General features: G+C 53.1%; 1 protein-coding gene across 1 annotated transcript in view; it reads right to left on the reverse strand.

The window, feature by feature from the left end:
* CCND3 (cyclin D3) overlaps positions 1–9,540 on the reverse strand; it is an 83,873-nt gene extending 74,333 nt beyond the window's left edge. The window contains exon 1 of the mRNA XM_082637851.1: positions 9,402–9,540. The gene's annotated coding sequence lies outside the window, so the exon portion shown is untranslated. The remainder of the gene's footprint in view (positions 1–9,401) is intronic.
* Between the last annotated feature and the right edge of the window lie 836 nt (positions 9,541–10,376).

The following is a 10,376-nucleotide window of genomic DNA, read 5'->3' on the forward strand; positions in this document are numbered from 1 at the left end:
CAAACCCATGTCCCCTGCATCGGCAGGCGGACTCTCAACCACTGCGCCACCAGGGAAACCCAAGAATAATGATTCTTATAGAAATAATAGTGATTATAGAAACAGCCGCTGGTTATTTTACAATCAATAATAATATAAAGAATAAATAAACCTAGGGAAATCCCTGGCGTTCCACTGGTTAAGACTCCACGCTTCCACTGCAGGGGGCACGGGTTCAATCCCTGGTTGGGGAGCTAAGATCCCACAAGCCATGCAGCACGGCCAAAAAAAAAAAAAAAAAAAACCCTCAGATATTCAGAAAAGTAAAAAGATACAAAAGCAACCACCATTTAAAATTGCTCCTGAATATTCTCCCATCAAATCCACTCCTTTTTCATTTTCTCAAATGGCACCTCCAGGACTTCCCTGGTGGTGCAGTGGTTGAGAGTCTGCCTGCCGATGCAGGGGATGCGGGTTCCTGCCCCGGTCCGGGAAGATCCCACGTGCCGCGGAGTGGCTGCCTGCCGATGCAGGGGATGCGGGTTCCTGCCCCGGTCCGGGAAGATCCCACGTGCCGCGGAGTGGCTGGACCCGTGAGCCGTGGCCGCTGAGCCTGCGCGTCCGGAGCCTGTGCTCCCCAACGGGAGAGGCCACAACAGCGAGAGGCCCGCGTACCGCAAAAGAAAAAAAAGAAAAAAAGAATCCACCTGCCAATGCAGGGGACATAGGTTCGATCCCTGGTCTGGGAAGATCCCACATGCCGCGGAGCAACTGAGCCCGTGTGCCACAACTACTGAGCCTGTGCTCTAGAGTCTGCAAGCCACAACTACTGAGCCCACGCACCGCAACTCCTGAAGCCCACGCACCCTAGAGCCGGTGCTCCATAACAAGAGAAGCCACCGCACCGCAACGAAGAGTAGCCCCTGCTCGCCACAACTAGAGAAAGCCCGCGTGCAGCAACGAAGACCCAACTCGGCCATTAGGTAAGTAAAAATGGCACCTTTGAGGAGAAATTCCTGGTTCCATCCACAAGCAACTGCTCCTTCCTCCAGATTCCCACAGTACTGTCACTCAAACCTTTCTTGCAACCCAGGGAGCCCATAAGAACCCATAAGCGAATGCATACTGAATTCCTAAATGTGCACATTTGACTACCACAAATCCAGTATTACCTACTGGAAGAGATACCAACCAGCCTCAGAAACTCACGTATTGTTCATACAACGTGGGCCCTTCCCCAAGCTCAGCATAATCTCCCACCAAAGACTCTGCCATCTGTCCCACTGAAAACTGGCTGTGCTGGAGATCCTTAGAGATGGGAGAGAATGCCCAAGCCATGCATACTGTGTTTTAGGAGCAGTTTAAGGAGACTTAAATAGTAATGTTGACATGTGTTTTGTTTTTACACTGACTGTGAACCCAACACAGCATAAAATGTGGCTCTACTGTAAATGAGGAATGGACAAGACCTCTGAGGCTTATAGATGTTGCTGGAGGGATATGCCAGGTGGGTGAACTCACTAGTCCTACATCTACACAGTCCTGTCCTCTGGGCAGGGTACGTGGCCTCCACCCTGGGCTGGAGCTGCTGCCCATTTTGGGATGGAGTATCTAGAAGGTAAAGGTTGCAGGTCCAGCACCAGGACCCAGCTTAACCACCAACTCCAGAGGTGTGCCCGCAGCCACTGTCCTGGTGGCACACCCCTGCCAAGGAGAGAAAGGAAAGGAAAATGAGCATGGAGGGGGGAGGGGAGGGAGCTGGAGGAAAAGCTTGTTTGCACCATGTTGCAGTTAAGGCAGCTGTGGTCGGGCTGATTCATCCAGGGTGCCCCAGAAAGGTCAGGGCCCCAGCCCCACCTAGCAAAGCTCACATCGCCACCACCCACTCCTGCTTCCTGGGTAGTGTGCAGCACCTGACCTGCCTGCTGGGGCAGGGCAGGGCGCTCCTTGCTCCTTCCCTGCCGTCTTGATTGGCTTAGGAGACAAGCCTGCAGCTCCAGCCAGGAGCACTGAGGGATAGAGGAGGCCCCGGGCTTGCTGGGGGATGCGTATCCACACCATTACACCTCCACACAGATGTGCAGATCATACACAAATACACTGTCACACACAGGCAGTTCAGGGGCCTACCAGCCTGCTCTGCCCGGTCTTGATGCTGTGTTCAGGACATCTCAGGGCATCTCAACAGGGAACCTGGGGTCCCCTCACACTCCCCTTGGTGGGTGGGCACTCCTAAGTGCACGCGCGCACACATACACACACACACACGCACACACACGGTGTGCATGAAAAGTCTGACTCCAGTCAGGGTTCTTTCAGCACTGGGCTCTCAACACTGACTGGCTGTATGACCTTGGGCAAGTTACTTAACCTCTTTGCCTCAGTTTCTCCATCTGCAAAGTGAGGAAACCTCAGAGGATTCTTGTGATGAGTAAATGAGAAATGAGTTAATAAATATGCATATTTATTATAAACTTATTTACACATGGTACATATTATACGTAGGCACTTTCCACAGTCACCGGCACGTGGAAGTACTGTGCAAACATATGCGCTTATTACCCCCAACGTCTTCACTGCCACCTGCCTGTGAAGAAATGAGGGTTCAGAGAAAATCCACACAATAGATTTCTACAAGGAATACCAAAAATGACTCCTAGAAGCTGCGACAGAGGAGAAGCAGGGGAGATGCAAGACTTCTGAGGACGACCCAGGAAGCACCAAGCCCATGTCCAATGGTTTGAAAGAGTTTTGAGTTAGAACCCAAGAGGCTGGGCCCCAGGCAGAAAAGGACTTGGAGACCAAGAGACCCAAGAGGAAAAACTCAGCCTGGTCTTAAAGGTAGAATTCTAAGAAAAGGTGGTGGCTGCCCCTAAGACCAGCAGGTACCAGTTGACTGGAAAGAAAAAGAGAGAGGGCCTGGGAAAACTATTAGAATATTCTACACCCTGGCCTATGCTCAGCCATCCAGTACATCTGAGAGTTTGTAACCCCAAGGTCCTCACTCACTGGGATGAAAATAGATTCCACCTCTGAACAGTCTCCAAGTTTGTGGTTCTGTAGTAGATCCTGCTTAGAGAAAAGGGAATAGGGCTGGAAGGAAAGGAAAAAGCAGCCCTGACTCTCAGAGGCCTGGTGTTGGGAGGAAACAGCACTCTTCCCCTCCATAATCCAAAGACAGCTTGTGATATCCACTTGCCAGAGAAGGGTAAATCCTCCCCGGCATCTTATTCCAAGCTGATTCCTCAGCACCCAGCAGAGTGAGCTTAATAAACCAGAGCTCAGGAAGAAGAGTCTGTGAAGAACAGACAGGGGAAGGCAGCCTTGGGGCCCTCTGTGCCCCATCCTCCCGTCCCCTGGCCAGTCCTCTCCTCCTCCCACAGCCTCTAACACCTCCAGCTGGAGCCCAAGGTCTGCATCTGTCAGAGGCCCTGTTCCGGCTTCCTTTCCCAGAGCTCGGGGCCCCCAGAGGAGGGGCCAGGAGACGCAGCCTGGAGGGAAGAGAACAGAGAACAGAAGGCAGGACGAGCTGCAGCAGACAGCACTGGGTCCAGAACTGGGAGTTTCTGTCCCAGTTTCAACTATTCTGTCCAATTGTCTGACCACAGGCCAGAACTGGTAGGCCGATTTTTATTCTAGAAAAGAGGATGAGGGCCTCCCTGGTGGCGCAGTGGTTGAGAGTCCGCCTGCCGATGCAGGGGATACGGGTTCATGCCCCGGTCTGGGAGGATCCCATATGCCGCGGAGCGGCTGGGCCCGTGAGCCATGGCCGCTGGGCCTGCGCGTCCGGAGCCTGTGCTCCGCAACGGGGGAGGCCACAACAGTGAGAGGCCCGCATACCGCAAAAAAAAAAAAAAAAAAAAAAAAAGAGGATGAGATGAAGTCATTGGTGGGATGGTGAGGAAAGAAACCAGGGCTGCCCCCTTGTTTTTGGATAGCCCTCCATGACCAGCCCCAGGACCTCAGTCTGGGAGATGATTGTGATGATGATATGATGGCGACAGAGGTATCACGTATAAGGGTTTACGACCTGTTTGGCACTTGGCAGGGCTTTGAGTGTACTACCTCCTAAGCCTGGTGCAGAGCGTGGGCCCTGAAGCCTCGGCTCTTCACTCTGTGTATCCACTCTGTGCCTCAGCTTCCTTGTCTGTAAAGACCTAGTGACAGTACCTCTCTCACAGAGCTGCTGTGAGGACACAGAAATTTCACACCTGGCAAGGGAATTCCCTGGCAGTCCAATGGTTGGGACTCCACGCTTTCATTGCCGAGGGCACGGGTTCAATCCCTAGTCAGGGGACTAAGATCCCACAAGCCACACGGTGCAGCCAAAAAAAAAAAAAGAAAAAAAAATTCTACAGTGAAAAAAGATCACACCTGGCATATTGTAAGCACTCGACGAATATCAGTACTATTAATCCTCACAATGATCCAGTGAGGTAGGGACTAGTTACACTCACTTGACAGGTAAGGAAACCGAGTTTCACACAGCCAGGAAGAAGCCAAGCTAGGACTCAAACCTGGGTGGTTTCTGCACAGAGCACAGGCCCTCTGAGCCACTCCATGAGAGAAAGCACGGATTAGTGGTCATGTGTACAAACTTTACAGCCAAACGGCCACGTCAGACTTCCAGCTCGGCCACTGTCCTGCTGTGTACATGGAAGCCAGCTGCTTAACCCTCGGTGCCTTGGTTTGCTCTTCTATAAAACGGGCCTCCTGCCTCACAGGGTTGGTGTTGGAGGGTGGTGGGTAGTGAGTTCCTAAGTAATTGAAACATGCTGGTGAGGGCCTTGCTCTCTGGGCCTGGCCTCTATGGCGCCCTCTGGCCACAGGGCTTGGAACTGCACTCTCTGTCCTGGCACATGTAGGGCCCTGCCTGCTGTGCCCCTGGGGCCCCAGTGGCCCTGGGCCTTTCTAAGGGGCGGCGAGGGTTGGAGGGGGGCAGAGAACAGCAAGCAGATCTGGGTCAACAAACGAGGCACCAGGCAAGCCCTCTGCTGCCCCTCCTTCCTAGGAACAACGTCTGCCCCCCCCCCCCCCCCCCCCCCCGCCCCGTCTCTCCTTAGGAGTGGCTGTCCTGGGGTTGTTTAAATAGGGTGGGAGAACTGGTCAGGCCGCTGAGGGCAAATAGTTTCCGAGAGGTGCGGCTTTCGAGTATCTTAAAAGAGATGACATGACATGGGTGTCATGCCCTCGAACGCTAGGAAAGGCCACGCCCATAAGGGCTGCTGGTCTTGCCCTCTGCTCCTGACACAGATCCTTCTATCTCCAGGGCAAAGGAAGGTCAAGGAGGGGGAAGCGAAGGAAGGGAGGGAGGGGAATCCCTGACCTGGGGAAGGGAGACTGCCCCAGGGGCGGAGGGCTGCTTGTTCTGGCCTGAGCCCAGAGGAAACCTGAGAGCGCATTTTACAAGGGCTGTGCTGGGTCAGAAGTGGCTCTCTGACCCCTGGCGTGTAGATGGCTGAGGAAGGGGTGGGGGATAGGCCCCAGGAAACCAGCTGGTGGCTGAAGGACCAGGTGGCGCTCTTCACTCCATCCAGCAGCCCTGGAGCCACACACTGGGCAACAGCTCCACCTGGTGTACAGATGGGGAGGGAAGCCGGTCAATAATCACACGGGAGGCTTAGAGGTGGAAGGGGCTCTGAGGCCTTCTTGCTCACAGAAGCCCCTCCCAGGCATGTGCTCTAGACCCCCCTAGATGAGGAACTCACTTCTGCAGAAGGGGATTAGGCAATTATTTGTTAGAAAGTGCTTATGTTTTTTGGAAATCTGTCTCCACCAGTCTCCTAATTGGGGGCTACCAAAGGCAACCTTTCAAATGTTTGAACACAGCTACAGTATCCCTCCCAAATCTTCTCCCCATTTGCTTCAAAATTCCAGTTTGGCCTTAACCTTTCACCCACTACATCTTCCTTTCCCTCGGGTGTCTTTTTTTAATATATTAACTTCCAGAGAATCTCTCTTCCAATTCTATACCCAAACTACCCCCCCACACACTAGTAGCACCATTTTAAAACATCTTTGGATCTCAACCTCCTATTGTGCAGGGTCTGATATGTTGGGGAAGTTGACGCTCTAATTTGAGGATTAAATAGACATCAAGAGCACAGGCTCTGAAGTCAGATAGACCAGTGTTCAAATCTGGGCTCTACCACTTACTAGCTGTGTGACCTCAGGCAAGCTTCTAAGCCTTTCTGAGCTTCAGTTTCCTCATCTATAAATTGGGAATAGAGGCATTTACTACCTGGAATTACAGTGAATATCAAATGAGATAAGGCAGGTAGAACACTTAGGACAGCTCCTGGCAACATCATTCAGCTCCTAAGGGGCCATTATAACCACATTTTTCTCGTGTTTGGGGCTGTAGGGAGCGCTTTGGGGAAGAGTAAGGTGAAAGGGTAGAGAGGAGAAAAGAAGACTTTGTGGAGTTAGCCTTTCCCATCTAGCACAAATCCCAGGTGAAATCCAACAAATGAGTACCTTGTTGCAATCCCATTTCCGGGGTGTCTGACCACCTCCACACCCCCACCGACCCACACATAAACACACACACACACACACACACACACACACACACATAAACACACACACGCATAAACACACACGCATAAACACGGGCAGGCCTTGACAGTTCTTTGACACTCAGAGGGTTTAAAATTTAAATGTCTTTGAGGGCAAGAGAAACACACCAAAATAAACACACCTCCGGCTCAGCAGAGAAAGGGAAACTTGGCAGGGGCCCCAGAACTTTCCCCACCCCCAGCCCTCCCTAAACTTCCTCTTGTGGTTTCTTAAGAGTACAACCTGTTCTCAACCTAGAGAACAGCGCCTGGGGCAGGGGGCTGGGGCATGCCGAGGCTTCCATCGCACCCCACCCTACGATGAGGAGGAAGGAGGGTGTCTGTGTAGAGGAGTGGCCTAGAGGTCCACATAGTTCTGACCTTCACATCCTGCGTACCAGTGATCTTGGTGTGGCCACCCTCTACCCTCAACTCCCAGCATCAACACCCATCCCCCCAACCCACACCCCTCCCTCAAAGACAGAGGCTAGAGGTAGTTTGACTGCAGGCAGAGAGGGACAGCCTCTGGGCCTCCCCAGATCTGTTAGAGGGCTCATGTGAGAAATCTGGAGTTTCAGAAAAGTAGTGGAAAAATGGCTGGAATCCATGGAACCTCTGCCCTGTGGCACCGGCTGGCATCATGGGCAAGTCCCAGTCTGCCTAGAGGGATGGGGTCAGATGCGTGGACGCAGCTTTGGGATGCAGCTTTGGGATGCAACAGCTGTGAGGAAGTAAGGTGCACATCTTAAGATTGCTTCTACTCCCTGACCATCTTCCTTACTCAGCTACAAAGCTGGATTGTTCCCCTTGGAATCTAGAATATGAGGGTCTCTGCTCTTAAAGATTCCCAGCAAAAGAGGTATCTTGGTTTCCCATCTCCCCAGATTCTGGCACATCACCTCCATGCATCTTTCTTGCATCAAACCTTGGTTTGCTCCTCTTGTTGACTGAGGCTTACTCAGGAGAAAACACACACACACACACACACACACACACACACACGGCCATTAGGAAAGGATACCAGTTCTGTGTAGTCCCCACAACTCCAGGCCTGCTGGGGCTCCCTGTAAACAGCACCAGCGCCCACACTCAGCTAACAGATTGCGCTTCTCTGTATCACCCGAGACACAGGACCATAGCCTCCCTTTTGGAAATTCCCAAGCCCCTGGCTCAAGGGCACATTCCATGTGGTCAGTCAAGGAGGCAGTCTAGCCAAATGGTTAAGAACAGGGTCTCCCAAGTCAAGTGACCCGGGTTTAAATCCCAACCCTGTCCTCTTTAGGAAAATTATCTCCTCCATGCCTGAGTTTCCTCATCTATAAGATGGAGATAAGCCTAGTGCTTACCTCATAGAACTGTTAGGAGGATTAAATGAGACATTACACCTAAAACATTTAGAAGAGTACCTGACAGTGCTATATAAGCCTTAGCTAGTATTCTGAACCCTTGAAGGAAGGAAATGGGAAAGAAAAGACACCTGGGATCATGGAGGTCATAGTCTCAAGGACGGATCCTGCTGGAGTTCTCAGATATGCTTTTGCTCCTAAATTCCAGGGGAGGAGAAGCTCTGACTTGTTTCCCATTATACCCCCAATATTTAGCCTGTGCAGAGAGTGCAGCCACAGCAAACAGGTGGTGAAAGAATTCACCGTGTCAGCCATCTCTCAAATGAGCCTGGGAATTGAAAGAGCAGAAGAATCTTCAGGAAAGCAATGGTAGATCCAGTTCTTTTCACTCATGTCTAGTTCCAGAGAGAATGGAGGTGGGGGGCATAGAGCAAAGATTTGTTAGAAGAAACAGTCCTAGCAACCGGGGGGGGGCGGTGCCGAAAGATTGTTTGACTGTTACATCACCCTGGGGTAGACTCTCCCAGCTGCACCTAGCTGGGAATTTCTGGGGTCTTGGGGACCAGCCCAGAAACATGCCTTTCCCTGAATTCATCCAGTTCATTCTTATCTCTTCTTCAGGTCTAGACAGTGGGTTAAAGAGAGCAAGAGCTGTTTCTGGGTCCCTATTGTTTCCCAACGCCCAACACCACAGTCAGGGTTCAGTCCAGCTCTGCAGACTGAGTAAGTTCCCACAAAGACTTCCCCCCACTTCTCTACCTGGTGACTATTCATCATTCAGAACCAACTCAAATGTCCTCTTCTCTCTGAAGCCTTCCCAGCCACCCCAACTTGACACTTTGTCTCTGTTGTTCTATGACTCGGGCGAGATCACTAGGGATGAATAACATCACTGCACGCTCAGCATCCCATCCAATCCCACACACAGTAGGTGCTCAATCAATGTTTGCAAATGAATACATTAAGGCTCCCTCATTAACAACAACCAATTTCTTCAGTTATTCCTCTTGTTGACACACGAAAAGACACAGAAGAGGGTAAGGCCGTCACTTGTGTACCCATCAGATACCAGAGGGACCGCCACTGAGAGGTCCCTCTTTCCAGTCCTGTCCTCTGGCCTCCTCCCTCGGCCCTGGCTGGCAGGATGACCCCAAGGCTCCCTGCCCACACGGCTTCTGCCCTCCTTCCGCCTCCCACCCCACCTCTGAGGTATGAAGAACGACAACAGACAGCCCAGTGAGGTCACTGGGCTTCCAGATCAGCTTGGAGGGTGGCTGTGCAGACACACAGAAAGCTCAGGGCTTTGGGGGGCTTCTCCGCCCTTCAGCCACGTGCAACTCTGAAAGAAACTGACCCGAGCTTTGAGAGACAACCGGGAGGTGATGAGGACACCATGACCTCCTTAACCCCCCCCACCTCAGACCCCCCGCCCAGGTGTCCAGCGTCAGCTTGGAGGCCCCAGCGAAGAGGGCAGACGCTGACACCCATCAGTCTTGGCTTCTCCAGCCCTCGAGCCTACCTCCTCGGCAGGTGAGCCCCCCGGAGCACCGACTGTGGCTGCACACACTCTCTCCCGCCGCCTCTCGCTTCTGTCTTTGGGGAGATGGGGAGGGGGTCGCCACCTCCAGCCACGGCGAGGGGCGTGCACCCCTCCCCCAGGCGCCCAAACACAACCAGTTTCCACCGCCGCAGTCGCGGCGTGTTTACAAAGTCGCCGCCGCGCCGCCAATCCCGAGTTTAAAGCTGGGCAGGAAGTGGGGAAGAGGGGGCGGGGGAGACAAAGGGGCTGGGTGCTCCGCTCAGCTAAGGTTTGGGCCCCGACTCCTCCCGGCGGCTCAGCCTGCGCAGCGACCCCAGCCCGCACATCCCGCTGCACGTTCCCCCAGTGAGGGGCAGGGGTGCCCCCCAGTCGCAGGTGCGCCCCGCGGGCAGGAGCAGCGCAGGTTTCCAGACATCTGCCTGTGAGCGTTTTCCACTCATCCACTCGCCGCTCAGGAAATAAATAACATTAGGCGCTGCTTCTTGACCTCTTACGCTACGTCTGCACAGTGATAGACCCTTTGAGTGTATTAGCTCATTTTCCCCCGTTATCCATCCCATCCCAGTTTCGCAAAAGAGGAAACCGAGGCACAGTGAGATCAGGTAATGTGCCCGAAATCCCACAGCTGCTGAGTGCTGGGATTCAAACCCAGCTTCTGCGTCCTGCCAGACACCCGCAAACGGAGACGAATGAGGCGTGGTGCACGAAGGACTCCCGGACAGGCTGACCCGCGAGTGAACCGCAGAAAACCACAAGCACCACGTTGACGCAACGGCCTGGGAGTAAGGCGGGCAAGGGACAGTCTCTTGCCGCCGGCGCTTCCCGGCTTGCCCGGCAAATACCTACGGATTAATACACGGCGAGAAGGCAGAGGGATGCGTTGGAACACCTGGACTGGGTGGCTGTTGGGATCCAGTTCCAAGTGGGCTGCGGGGCCGCCAGCACAAAACAAGG

Source organism: Mesoplodon mirus, assembly GCF_964341445.2.
Source record: "Mesoplodon mirus genome assembly, chromosome: 12".
Classification (NCBI taxonomy): domain Eukaryota; kingdom Metazoa; phylum Chordata; class Mammalia; order Artiodactyla; family Ziphiidae; genus Mesoplodon; species Mesoplodon mirus.